At 40.8% G+C, this 11,455-nt stretch overlaps 1 pseudogene; it reads right to left on the bottom strand.

Annotated features, from left to right (window-relative positions):
- Nucleotides 1-315: 315 nt before the first annotated feature.
- Nucleotides 316-3,608, bottom strand: LOC119328057 (annotated as a pseudogene).
- Between the last annotated feature and the right edge of the window lie 7,847 nt (nucleotides 3,609-11,455).

Here is an 11,455-nt window from a genome sequence, read left to right as displayed (position 1 = left end):
CGGCCCCCGTCGGCATAGATACACATATGTCGACGGCTATTCTACGCCTACGGCCTGCCCTTGGCCGTCGGCATATGTCCATTTATGCCGGCGGGCGCCGTCGGCATAGATGAGGCCGTCGGCAACTAGATAATTTCTGGTAGTGAACCGCGGAACGACGAAAATGCATACCTGAGCCAGAATTATGAATCGCAAACCAAGTGTTTTTATTCAACAGCCACAGCTGAAATGGGTTCAGAGCAAGCACACTCACGAAATATCAGTACATATATAGCTGAAACAAATCATGCGTCGATCAGTTTCTGAAATAAAATCTGGAGCGGAGAGCTCCTTAATTCGTAAAACAAACAACACGAAAATAATTCTGAATATGGAAATATAGCTCGCTCGCAGTCATACAACAAGCATCGTTTTTATTTAATAAAAGCACGAGGCCGCAGCACGTCCCATAAAAGCAGAGGAGACGCAGGTTGACGGAGGTATAGTTGTATATCAGCAGCAGCAACACGAATATACTAATGCACCTTCAGATGTTTTGACCCCCTTCACTCACTGAATCGAATACGCATGTGGCCCAAACAAGGAAGCATCCCCCTTCCGGCCCGCGACCTGCATAACCAACACCATATCACCGTCAACATCTTAAAACTAGTGAGATTAGAGATGAGGGAGGAAGTAGTGGTACTGGCTAGTTGGCAGATTAGTGCAGTAGCTTCCGTACCTACACATTTACCGGCCAGTGTGTCAGGTCAGTCTCGGAGAGAATAGTGCCACATCTGCGCTTCAAGTACAGAACATTGGTACAGCGCCGTCAAGAAGTCATTGGTGATTTCCAGGAAGCTTAGATATTGGAGGGGCAGGAGGAACTCAATGCCATGTGGGACCTCCGTCATGCTGCTGAGGTTGGTTAAGAATAAATTTTCCAGGCTCGCCATGGCACCTTGCTGTATCACTAGCCGATTCAGATTAGGCAGGTCTCTTAGGGAGAGAATCTTTAGCTTGGGAAACCACCCCGTGAGAAATGACAGCTGCTCTCCACTGTATGCTCTGGTGAATTGTAGATAAGTCAAGTTTGACAACCGAGAAAGGGATGGCAGGGGGTCTTCTCTCAGCTGTGACCAATATAGAACCAACTCATACAGGTTCTGGCCGCCAACAGCTTGGAACAAAGGAGACTCGTCCAACGCCTCTTCCGCTAGTCGTCCACCCAAACATAGCTTTTGCAGATTTGGCAGGGAGACATTCAATAAGAGAACCTCATCCACATCACTTGCATTCACACCTAGGCTGGATAAATACCGCATCTGAACTAGAGACTCACTCATGCGTCCACAATGGATTCCTTTCACATTACATAACCTCAAGCTTCTCAGTTGCCTGAGCTCCCCTAAATGTCTAAGAGACTCATCATGTACTTCCAATGCTTTCAGCGTCTGTAAGTTTGTTAGATTTCCAAGTCCATTGCAGATATGCACACCACTACAACATGCAAGCTCTCTCCAAACTGTATCAATTGTTTTTTGAGCAAATAAGTGCCTAAGCTTCTTCAGTTTCACAATCCCACTAGGCAGCTTATGTATATCAGACTGATAAAGGTCGAGTGTCAACAAATTTGAAAGGTTTCTCAATAGTATTCGGGAGCATCTTCACCTTTGAACCCCGCAAACCCAAATGGCAGAGATTAAAAAGATCCCCAATAGCATCTGGAATCTTCTCCATGGGTAGACCACTTAATTGTAGCACTGTCATATATCTTGACGTCGTGCATAGCAGAGGTAGTAAGGTGCATGATGACTTGCTATCGCCAAGTGTAATGACAGTCCGAAGTTGGTGCATATTGGAAAATGGCTGCTCAATATCCTTCTCTAGTTTGTGAAGCACCAACCGACGTCCATCCATCTCAAGAGACCCCCCACACTGATCCTCATAACTAACACCAAAACAGTTCTTCTTGCACAAATCAACTGCCAGTTCACGTACGAGATCGTGCATTCTGAATATCTTCATCCTACCAAATGAGTTCCTCTCAACAAGTTGTAGCATGTTTCTGTCAACCAACTCTTTTAGATAGCCTTCTGCCACTTCTTCTAGTGTGCTTTCACCCCTCTCCTCGATGAACCCCTCTGCTGTCCACAACCGTATAAGTTGTTTCCTTCTGAAATGGTAGTCTTCTGGAAATAAGCTACAGTATAGGAAACAACTTTTTAAGTATGTTGGGAGGTAGATGAAGCTCAGATGCAAAACATTCCTTATGTGGTCCAGACTTGAATTGTTAATTATCTCCCAGCTTAGTTGATCATTTATTCTTCTCCATTCTTCCACGGTTTTCTCACGCGGACTCAAGAGGGTACCAACTGACACAATAGCAAGAGGCAAGCCTTTGCACTTGCTAACTATTTCCTTGGATGATGGCTTCAATTCTGTAGGACATTCATGATTTGTATCTCTTGGAAAGGCTTTCTTACAAAAGAGGTCCCATGCCTTGTCTTCTGGTAAAGCTTCCAGTGTTAAGATATGTCCTCGAGAGGCAAGTGCGGCAACGCGGGCTTCCCTTGTTGTGAGCATCACTCTACTGCCATTATCACTATCCATAAACATCCTTGACAAATCATGAAATGTTTCTAGATCCCAAACATCACCGAATATGATAAAGTACTTCCTTTGCTCCAGATATTTCTTTAGTGACTCTTCAAGGCTCATGATGTCCATAGCCAGAGTGCTAGATAGAACACTGGCAGTATCTTTAAAAAGTTGTTTGATCATATTTCTCAAGACATCTTTTCTAGAATAAGTTTGAGAGATGGAGACCCAGGCATAGCACTGGAATTTCTCCCTCTCCTTCCTGTAGACATTTGCAGCTAAAGCAGTTTTACCAAGACCTCCCATTCCGAGCAGAGCTATCACAGAGCATTCCTGATCATCACCCGCCAACCACTGCTCGAGCTGTTCTCTATTTTTATCCACCCCCACTAGATCTTCTTCATCAAGGGAGCGTGAAATGTTTGCTAGCTCTTGGGATCTCTTGACAATGTAACTGAGGTTGCTAGAATCCTCGTTGTTTATCATGGGAACCCAACGGTTTTTTGTCTTTGATAGGTGTGAAAGGTCTTTCTCTATGTCCTTCACCTTGAAAGCTATCTGATTCAAACAAAGCAGTGATCTTGGCTTTTTGAACCCTTTCTTCAGGAAAAAACAACAACCTATATCATGTTCTCGACCAACCAGATACAAGTACTCATCCACCACGTCCTCCATCACATGTGCTACTTTGCGTACCTCCTCTAACCAGCCCTCATATACTAGATTGCTGCGGTTTCGAATGTCCATTTGACAAAGAACATCATGCATTACCCGAAGCTCCCTGGCGACGCGGCCCATGCTACCCTGTAGCTCCAGTAGTTGTGCCCCGTACTTCGCAAACTGCACACTGGCCTGGTCTGCCGCTCCTTTTGACAAGGCAATTCCAATCTTTTTAATGGCTAGAAGGATCACAATCTCCGCCATTACTTTCTGAGGTTTGCTAATGCCTCGTTGGTTGGTGGCGTCCTAGTTGTATACTTTGCTCAGTATCATCAGAAAGTTCACTGCAAAATGAAGTAAGTGATGTATCAATTAATCTGCTAGTGCATTCTAGTAGTAGTAAGCACTTGCCAAAACACTTCAAAACTCTTCAACCATAATGGAAAAGAGTAAGCAGAAGCCGCTAAAGTAACCCTCCTAAACTCTTATTTCATGTTGTTAACCACATGATCCCACAAAACAGTTCTACGACAGGCAGGTCCGTGAGAATTTAAGAACACTTGGGACAGTGATATAGTCAACCGCTGCAAATTTGATGTTATTATCTGACAAGAGTAACACTCGACCAAATAACTAGCCATGCTTCCGTATAGGAACATCTCAGGTTAAAATGCCCCAAAGTCAACGCTTCCGTATAGGAACAACTCAGGTTAAAATGCACCAAACTTTGAAATATGAACCAAGACAGAGAGGGAACCAATCTGGCATACCTGCCAGATTGTTGAAATAAATATTTCACTTTCACAGAATTAGCTAATGTGAAAGTTATGGGTAACTTAGTTCCATACTAAATGACTTCTTTAATCAAATATTAATTTAATTTAAGATTTTCATGACTTCTTTAATTTTTTCCATATCATTAAAAAAATGTTTCACTGTATATTTCAAAAAATTCTTAATGCGTATTCAAAACAATAATTCAAATACACATAGTTGAAGATGCTAAATGTGCATAGAAATAAAGGTTTAGACGTATACAAAAATAAAATGTGTATGAAAAAGTACACACAAAAAATAGTTTTTAATAAATCATGATTACGAAGAATTATAAATGTGTATAAAAATAATGTTTCACACATATATGCAAATGTAAAATGTCTATTGAATAAAAGTAGACATCAAAAAATGTATTGAAAAAATGTCAATCATATTTCTGAAAAATGTTAAACATGTAGAAAAATAATATTCCAAATGTATATAAAAATATAAAATGTGTATGAAAATAAGTAGACATCAAAACATGTATTTTAAAAAATATGTGTTTGAAAAATAAAACCATGCATTAAAATAATGTTTCAAGTGTATACGAAAAATGTACAATGTGTGTGACAAAAGTACTCATTAATATAGTATTTCAAAAATAAATCATGTATTTAAAATTTGTTAAATGTGTAGAAAGTTAATGTTTCGGATGTATATGAAAAATATTAACGTATTTGAAAAAATTTCAAACTTATATAGAAGTAATGTTTCAGATTTATACGAAAAATATATAGTATGTGAAAAGAAGTGGACATCAAAACATGTATTTAAGAAAAAAAATGTACAACATGTAGTTGAAAAATATCTAACATGCATGAAAATAATGTCTAAAATATATATGAAAAATGTACAATGTGTATGAAAAATATACATAAAAATAGTTATTCGAAAAAAAAATCTTGTATTTCAAAAAATGTTAGATGTGTTTATCAATAATGTTTCAGATGTATATGAAAAATGTACAATGTCTATTGAAAAATTAGATGTCAAAAAAAGTATTTTAAAAACATGTTAATAATATATCTGAAAAATAAGTCTGTATACGGAAATACTGCACGCTTGCAGTTGCAGTCATACAGTAAGCATCGTCCTATATAAAAGCACACGGCCGCAGCAGTAGCAGTAGCAGAGGAGACGCAGGTGGTATATCAGCAGCAGCAACACGAATATACTAATGCACCTTCAGATGTTTTGACCCCCTTCACTCACTGAATCGAATACGCATGTGGCCCAAACAAGGAAGCATCCCCCTTCCGGCCCGCGACCTGCATAACCAACACCATATCACCGTCAACATCTTAAAACTAGTGAGATTAGAGATGAGGGAGGAAGTAGTGGTACTGGCTAGTTGGCAGATTAGTGCAGTAGCTTCCGTACCTACACATTTACCGGCCAGTGTGTCAGGTCAGTCTCGGAGAGAATAGTGCCACATCTGCGCTTCAAGTACAGAACATTGGTACAGCGCCGTCAAGAAGTCATTGGTGATTTCCAGGAAGCTTAGATATTGGAGGGGCAGGAGGAACTCAATGCCATGTGGGACCTCCGTCATGCTGCTGAGGTTGGTTAAGAATAAATTTTCCAGGCTCGCCATGGCACCTTGCTGTATCACTAGCCGATTCAGATTAGGCAGGTCTCTTAGGGAGAGAACCTTTAGCTTGGGGAACCACCCCGTGAGAAATGACAGCTGCTCTCCATTGTATGCTCTCGTGAGATCTAGATGCGTCAAGTTTGACAACCGAGAAAGGGATGGCAGGGGGTCTTCTCTCAGCTGTGACCAATATAGAGACAATGAATAATAGAGCAAAACTATAGTGTCATAGATGTCATTAGGCAAATCAATATGTACTCCCATGATTACAGTCACTCCAATTAAAAGGAGCCATCAATTTTCACTTCAGGAAATCCTCACACAGCAAGAATGTTCATTTTATGAGCGTAGAATTTGCCACAAGAGCATATGAGATTTGCTAATATATTGGCATAAGAACTTTGCTCTGAGTGCAACCTAAGATAGCAAGGAAAGTAGTGAAGGATGATGCACCTGCCTTGTTATGGCTTAGATCTGATCGATCTTGGTAACCTCCTTGTGCACTTCCGAATCTGAAACCACCAGAACAATCTTCTCGTAAAAAGAAAAAGAAGAGACCTCATGGCTCAGCTGGTCTTGTTGTCATTGTAACCTGATTATAGAGATTTTGAACTGTCATGGAGTCATTGGCATGATCAGAGAGTGTGCAAGCTTGTTGCTGATGACAAGTAGCTAGATCTGATCTTCCTCCTTGTTCCTTTTACCCAGCAAAACTAGAGAACAACCTGGCCAGAAAAACTGCTCAATTTTTGCATCAACCTAGTTAGGATATTAACAAGAGAGCTAGTAACAAACGAAATTAAGGGCAACGCACCTGGATTGTAATCAGTGTAGATCCGGCTAGATTCGGACCTATGGGAACCTACTTGTGTCGTCTGTCATGGCTTGGTGAGTGGGTAATGCTAGTCTCGTTGTTGAAGCCAGAGAACCTGCAAGTCAAGTCAAGTTGATGTTAGGCTTGTAATCAAGTTGTTGCTAGTCTTCTTGTGATTGCAGAGAATCTAAAAAAGCAATGTATCTACTAGGGTACTTTATGGCATGCATTAGGGATGTGCAGCCAAGGATTCCTACTTCAGTATTCTGCTGTTGGACCTTCCCTATGGGCTCTCTTTTTGTTATGTTTTTACCAAGGTATTAACCTCTGGGAGAAGATTTAGAAATTCTGAAACCTCAGAAATGATGTAATGGATGGCAACATTTTAAGAACTTAAGCATATGAACATACAGTCCATGTGTTGCCAACCTCAAAAGATACAACTGGAACATATAGGCAATACCACACCTCACATCTTGTCTCGTCGGTGGAAGCAACATCAGATAAAAAAATGTACTTTGCTAATGCTGGCAATCGAAGCTAAGCAGCTCAAGATGTCACCGCTTTGGATGACGCTTAATTAAGATCGAGGCCATGGATACTGAAGATAATTCAGTTCAGATTTGGTGACAAGTTCAAATTCTCAGCCATGTCCTACGAACAGCGCAAAATGGGTGCCGTTATCTGCATTGACAAGAGAACTAGGAAGTATAAAAAATTAAGGACAATGCACCTGATTTGTAGATGTAGAATCAGACAGATTTGGACTTGTGGTGCGCTTCAAGATTAAAACATCAAAGCAGTGTTATGGCATGGTGAGTGGGGTATGCTAGCCTTGTAAGCCATCAAGAACAAGACAGAGAACCTGCAGATCAGGCATACGCTTGGCTTGGTGAGTGGGGAATGCTAACTTGCTTGTAAAGCAATCAATAACCAGACACAGAACCTGCAAGTAAAGTATATGCTAATCTTCTTGTGGTTGAAGCTCAATTGTTTTTCCTTATTTGAAAGCAGAGCAGTGCACCTGTGTGCACATCACTTCTAGCACTGTGATGAATTAAAGGTGTTTTATGGATGGCTACATTTTAAGAATTTAAGCATATGCACATACAGTGCATGTGTTGTATTTTGATCATGGGGATCCGTATCATGAATAATTACAAGGGTTTCTGAAGCACACACTATTAAGCATTAATGCTATATTCAGATATAGAACATCCTGACCAGGAACTCGCTGTTGATTTTCCATAACACAAATATCATGTTCATGCTGACCCGAAATATGATTGCTGGTAACTTGAGATTTTTCCTCCATTTTTCTCTGATGAATGACATGAATGCATCTCTAAAACAATTAATTTAGAAGATGTGACATTCTTCCTTTGTCAGAAGTCTGTTATTGATGAGGAGCCATAGAAAAACATGTGTTCTGGGATGACCCGTAAGATTCCAGGTGTGTGGTGAATGGACATGGATAAATAATATCGCCGTAACTGAAACTACTAATAAGATGCAGGGACCACAAATCTGTCAAAGGTAGATAGCTAACTAGCTAAGTCATCATACTGATAATGAAGGGCAGCAATCATGAGTGTCTGAGCAACATCACAGGTTTCAAACCTCAGTACCGATCATGCAAATGCCTTATCATTTAACTGTGAGACACAGCCAGAGCATACAGGCAATACCGACCTCACATCTTGTTTCGTTACTGGAAGCAACATCAGATCAAAGTATCAAACAAATAAAACAATTTTACTTGGCTAACGCTGGCAATCAAAGCCAGACAGCTCAAGATGAGAACGCTTTGGGTGACGCTTAATTAAGATCGAGGCCATGTATACAGTCATACAGAAGATAATCTCGTTTAGATTTGGTGACATTAAAAGTTTAAATTCTCACCCATGTTCTACGGACAGCACAAAATGGGCACAGATATCTGCATTGACCTAGCTAAGATATTGACAAGAGAAAATAGGAAGGATAACAAATTAAGGGCAACATACCTGTGACTTGTAGATGTAGAGACGGCCTGATTTGGACTTGTGGCGTCCTCCTTGTGCGCTTCCAAAATCTAAAAGATCGAAGCAGCGTCATGGCATGGTGAATGGGGTATGCTAGTATTGCTGAAGCCATGACAACAATACAGAGAAGCTGCAAGTCAAGGATATGCTTGGCTTGCTGAGTGGGGGATGCTAACTTGTTTGTAAAGCAATCAACAACAGGACAGAGAACCTGCAAGTAAAGTATATGCTAATCTTCTTGTGGCTCAATTATTTTCCTTATTTGAAAGCAGAGCACTGAGCCTGTGTGCACATCACTTGTAGCACTGCGATGAATTAAAGGTGCTTGGAACTGTGATGACATGCCCGTATATGCTCGGCAGTCCATATTCCATTACTGTACTAAAAGCAATATTCCTGCATCAATATTCCTACAGCACAGCCACATGATGTTGGACGTTCCTTATGGGGCCCTCTTTTTTTCTTTTACAAAGGTATCTTCTGGATAAAGATTTAGACATTCTGAAACTTGTAAAATGATATGGATGGTTGCACTTTCTGAATTTAAGCATATGCACTGATGCAGATACAGTGCATGTCTTGTATTGCGGTCATGAGAAACAGTAGCACAAAAGCCTACAAGGGTTTTTGAAACACCCACCATTAAGTAATAATAAGTCTATATTTAGATAAGCCTGAGCAGTACAGTAGCACAAAAGCTTACAAGGGTGGCATCAGACACTACCATCTGTATTGGTGCAGGCTTATTATCAGGGCATGCGTGAGCCATTCAGGATTCTTATTATGCAAACCAACAATGGTAGACTCTCTCGAGACTATCAGCTATAGTTAAGTCAAAGATTTATCTATAAGCCCGCATCCAAAGCTTGTTCAGATAATTGCCAGAAAAGATAAAAAAAACCTGTAATCTGGGGAGGGCCCCTTTAGATTCCAAACGCATTCCTATACACAACCTGAATATATGGGTAATATATGCCACAGTTGACATCTCGATTTGCCAGTGCTGAAGCAGGATCAAATCAATCAAATAAATATGGCATTTCCCCTTGGCTAATGCTGGCAATGGCAATCGAAGCCCACGGATCAAGATGGCCACGCCTTCTCTTTTTGGGATGCTTAAATCGGTTCAGATTTAGTAGCGAGTTGCTCAAATTGCCAGCCACGTCCTACGGACAGCACAAAGAAGGCATGGATGTATGCAAGGGCGGTTGGCTGGCCTACCTCGCCGCCGGCCGGGAGTCCACTTCGCGGCAGCCACGGCGAGCGAGGGGTGACTTGGCCCCGTCGCCGCACCGCGGGTAGAGGGCAGGGCTGGGGGTGGAGCGGGGGCAGGCTTGACGCAGCATTCTCCCTCCTATCCTATTCCTATTCCTATTCCTAACCCTCGCCGCCGGTGTGCCTGCCTCCTCCGTCTCCGCTCCCCAGTTCAGAGTGCTCAGCTGTGGTGCCATAGGGAAGGGAGACCTGAAGCCAACCCTCATGGGCCGACCCAGTTCTGGTGCGAGTTTTTCTTAACATTTCCTTTTTCTCTTTTTTCTTTTTAAAAAAATGATTCAAACTTCAAAAGATGTTCGGGATTTATCAAAAAAAATCAGAAATTTTAAAAACATATTAAATTGTAAATGTTCATCGATTTGAAAAAATATCCCTGGATAGGAAAAATGTTCCAAAATTGAAAATTGTTTGGAATTTCAAGAAAATCACGACTTTAATTTTTTTAATACAATGTTTGAGAATTCAAAAAAACACAAATTTATTTTTTAAACAATTTTCCATATTTTTTAGAAGAAATCACAAATTTAAAAATTTGAATACAATGTTCCAATTTTAAAAACATGAATTAGAAAACGAATTCTTGGATTCAAATGTTTTTTGGAATTTTGAAACATATTCATAAGATTTTTTTAAACCTACTAAAATTTTGTTTGTGCTTTGCGCCGGCCCAAAAGAGCACGACCCTAGTCTCAGCATTAAGTTGACTAGCAAAGGATTTTTTTAAGGTTGATTTGGGAAGGAAGAGGGAGCCCGAGGAGAAAGGAACGGAAACAAGACATGGTTATCTATTTGAGCTCTCTTAAACCAAAATTTCAGTGGTTGGCAGCCTTTACGGGCTCTTCTAAGTTATGGCCCTATTTGGTTCAATTGTGGATTTCTAAAAGCAGTTGTGAAAAATTTATTGTGGAAAATCTGATGTAAAAAAGATGTAGGTCATTTGGCAAACCGGCTGATACAGCTTTTTTAGATTTTGGTCCGCAGCAGAATCAGATTTTAGAAAAGCACGTCCTAGGCTGCTTCCGCTTTTGGTTCAGATTTTGACAGCGAATTTCTGAAATCGTATTCCGCTGGGTTTGCCCTTTGGTTTAAATTCTGCTGCGCAGCAGCGGAATCCGTCGATAAAAACTGAACCGAACAGAGCTTAACCTCAATCCATATGGTCTCGTGGCCACACTAAGCAATAAGAAGGAAAATCCTATTCTACGCGTAGGTCGATGTTTATCGACCAAGCACGCACCTTGTGATCACTAAACGCAGATATCGGGTCGACCGAAGTAGAAATTTACAAGAGACTCGATCTTTCAGTTTTAGGAAGGTTCTAGAACATGCACCATGTGGTCGCTACATTTCTACTCCTAATGAAGCAGTTGGTAGTCTCGCTTTCTGGTTTTTTTCGTCCCACCACTTTCGTCCGGGTTTTTTCGTAGGTTAACCGTCGTAGATTTTTTTCGTCGCCTCCCCCACTTTATCGGTTTATTTTCACTTCACCCTCTCACACAACGAAAAAAACTGAACGGATCAAAACTTTCCATACTGACGCAAATTTCTACTCCTAATGGAGCAGTTGGTAGTCTCGCTTCCTGGTTTTTTTCGTCCCACCACTTTCGTCCGGTTTTTTTTCGTAGGTTAACCGTCGTAGATTTTTTTCGTCGCCTCCCCCACTTCATCGGTTTATTTTCACTTCACCCTCTC

Source organism: Triticum dicoccoides, chromosome 7A (assembly GCF_002162155.2).
Source record: "Triticum dicoccoides isolate Atlit2015 ecotype Zavitan chromosome 7A, WEW_v2.0, whole genome shotgun sequence".
NCBI classification, from domain to species: domain Eukaryota; kingdom Viridiplantae; phylum Streptophyta; class Magnoliopsida; order Poales; family Poaceae; genus Triticum; species Triticum dicoccoides.
The sequence above is the reverse complement of the archived record's forward strand: the minus strand, read 5'-3'. Positions and strand labels throughout refer to the sequence as shown.